Below are 2,903 nucleotides of genomic sequence, written 5' to 3'. Positions count from 1 at the left end.
TTGTATAGAATAAGGTGACATTTAGAAGCTAGTAACTGCTCATAACGTTCTTGTCATATATTGTACATCAAAATGGGATCTGTGTGGAGGTCCCTCAGCTGCCTGGGGTTCCCAGAGCAGAAGCTGCCTTGGCAGACAGAAATCAGTGGTCCAAGCAGCGCTTGACGCATGTCTGAGAGTCTTCCCCTGTCAAGGTCCTTGGGACTTGGCAGTATACAGCTGTAAATAGGGTAATTCCAATATCAGTTTGGTTTTGTGGGCAAAACCCATGGAAATCTCACCTCCCTGAACAGCCACCAATGAATGGTGGTGTTTGTATGTAGATCAAGGTGGTGACAGGTAGTGGGCTTCGATGCATCTGATTTTATTTCTCTTTGTTATATTCTGATTTCTTTTTTTAGATCCATTTCCATAAACCAATCACATTTTTAAAGAGAGGCTTAAAGCCATCAGCATCTGTTGAAGTAACTTGAGTTAGGCATTTGCTGTTGAAACTTTGAAGCACTGAACTGCTGCAGTGAGGGAATACTTGGTCAGGACCTGGTAACAAGTGTATTGCAGTGAGACAGCTCATGAGCTTTTCTAAGTGTCAGGAGAATAAATTGTTCCATAATCCAACTGACTAATTCAGTTGGACTTGAGAATTTGCCTAGGAGCTGGAGTCACATTTGGGTTTCCCATTTCTGACACAAACATGATGTGAGGGGGATGAGCTTCACCAGTTGGAAGACTTTGTTTCTCATAGTTGCTTCCCTTCACTAACCACACAGACAGAAAAGAAAAACAAAACAAACCATTTAACTGTAAAACACTTCTATGATTGTCTTCTGTGTCTGGTCAATACTTCCATTTAATGCACGGGGGGGAGCTGCCTCCCAAAACAGATTTGCTGTCCAGTTTGGTGCTGCTCTGATTTGACTCCACTGGAGGTACCACAGGGCTTTGTTCCTGGGGTCTGATGCGTGCACCCGCCTGCTTCTGGGTGCTTCCCATGTGTGGTCGCCTTGGTGCCCGTCGGCGGCAGAGCTGAGCCTCTCACACAGGGAAGCTGGGCACAGGGTGACACTCTGTAGTGTGAACTTCACATTTGGGATGTTACATGCAAAGTGAGCTCATGGTGGGGAGACCAAAGAGCGTCTGGAGGCTGTCAGGCATGTTGGGAGGGTAAAGGAGCCTTAGGTCCTGCCTGGCACTGCTGAGAAACTCCCTGTGGGAGCAGCTGTGGTGACCTGTGGCTCCAGTGCTACAGGCAGCCACACCAAAAAGAGAGGTTGCTCCTCTGCTCCCCCTCCTTCATGACACAGGCATTTTTGTGGCTTTGGGGGAAACAGGATTGGGGAAGTGACCTAGGTTAAAATTAAAGGGGCAAAACTGGGTATTTTTAGCCCAGAAGAGTTTCCTCATCCCATTCATTGTGTGAAGGCTGCTTGCCATGGTGCAGCTGAGCAGCGGTGATCAGATCTCCCTCCTCCAGCAGCAGTGGCAGGTGCTGGCTCGATGTGCTTGTGAGCCTGGCCTGGAGCCATGCATTTCCCCCAGCATGACCTTGCCTGCTGAAATTTGGTCTGCCGGACCCCAAGAAGTCCTCAGGCAGCGCCACTGGCAGAAAGTGGTACCCTTGGGTTCAGCGTGGCATGGGTTCACTAGTGATAAACCTTGGCTGTCTCCATTGACTGGTGTGCTGTAGATGTTTGGGCACAGCTCCTGGGCTGCAACAGCACAGCTGGCTTCAGCCACCAGAGAAGGTGACTTTAAAAAAGGTGACATTGATGGTGGATTGTGAAACACCTCTTTTTGGAATTGGGCAGTGCTCTGCTTTTGAGCAACAGCACAGGGAACAGGAGGGAAGAACAGCCTGGATCTGCAGAGTGTCAGGCTTTTGCAGGTTGTTCTGTCATCACTCCAGCCTCATTGTTCATCTCGAGTTCCTGAGTGGGGCCTGCTCCATATTGTCCTCTGAGAATGGTTCTTGCCGCAGCCACTGGCGCATGGTGCCGGAGAGGAGTGGGTATCGGTGGCCATACTAAAGAAACACGGGGGATGGTGTGCACAGAGTGAGGCTCTTTCCCAGAGAGCTGCCTCGGCGCTGGATTGCTCCGGCAGGGAGCCGTGCGAGCTGTGCGGGGTGAAGTCCTGGCTGAAGCAGACCTGCCCACACCCGCGCGCCGCCGGCCCGGCCCGCGCTGCCTCCACTGGGATCCAGCCGCCTCCAGGCTGCCGGCCTGCAGCGAGGGAGCAGCTCGGGCAGGCAGGGGTCACCTCGCTGAGAGGAGAGCCCCACGCAGGAGCACCCCTGCTGGAGGCCGTAGTGGGTGTGCTGGCACAGCTACGGGGGAGCTTCTGTTTTGTGTGGGCCCGCAGCTTGCGCACAGGGGCTTTTGTTAGCTGAGCGCGGCCCAGCAGTGGAGGAACTGTTCAGATAATTTTAGACATTGCACATATTTTTTTTTATTGGAGTGACCTTTCTGTAGCTAGAGCTTACAGTCTGTCACTAAATCTGGCTTGCTTTCTCCAAGCTGTGTCAGCTCCAGTGATTTGAAAGCTCTGCTCAGAGCTTTTAGCTTTGAAATACCCCGTTTCTTCCCCCACCCCTCTCCTCTGGGGCAAGAGATTAGAATATCTGCATGCCTGCAGCTTTTAAAGTAATTGCCTTCCTCAATTATTTGGTACAGGCCATAATTGCAACGTGGGAGATGCTTCAGTATGGTTGTCAGCCAAGCTTGCATTTAGGTCTGTTTAACATGGAAGATGAGGGCTCTGTATAGTTACAGTCTTCATTCTTCTGTTCTTGAATTTGTTGTAACATATGGTTAAGGGTCTCCGTGGCCTGATAATGAAGTGGGAAAGTTTAGAAGTTACCTGAGTCAAAACTGAGAAAATGCTGTCAGGGGAAAAAAAAAAAA

This window comes from Merops nubicus, unplaced genomic scaffold (assembly GCF_000691845.1).
Source record: "Merops nubicus isolate BGI_N331 unplaced genomic scaffold, ASM69184v1 scaffold27857, whole genome shotgun sequence".
Taxonomy (NCBI): domain Eukaryota; kingdom Metazoa; phylum Chordata; class Aves; order Coraciiformes; family Meropidae; genus Merops; species Merops nubicus.
This window is presented reverse-complemented; position numbering follows the sequence as displayed.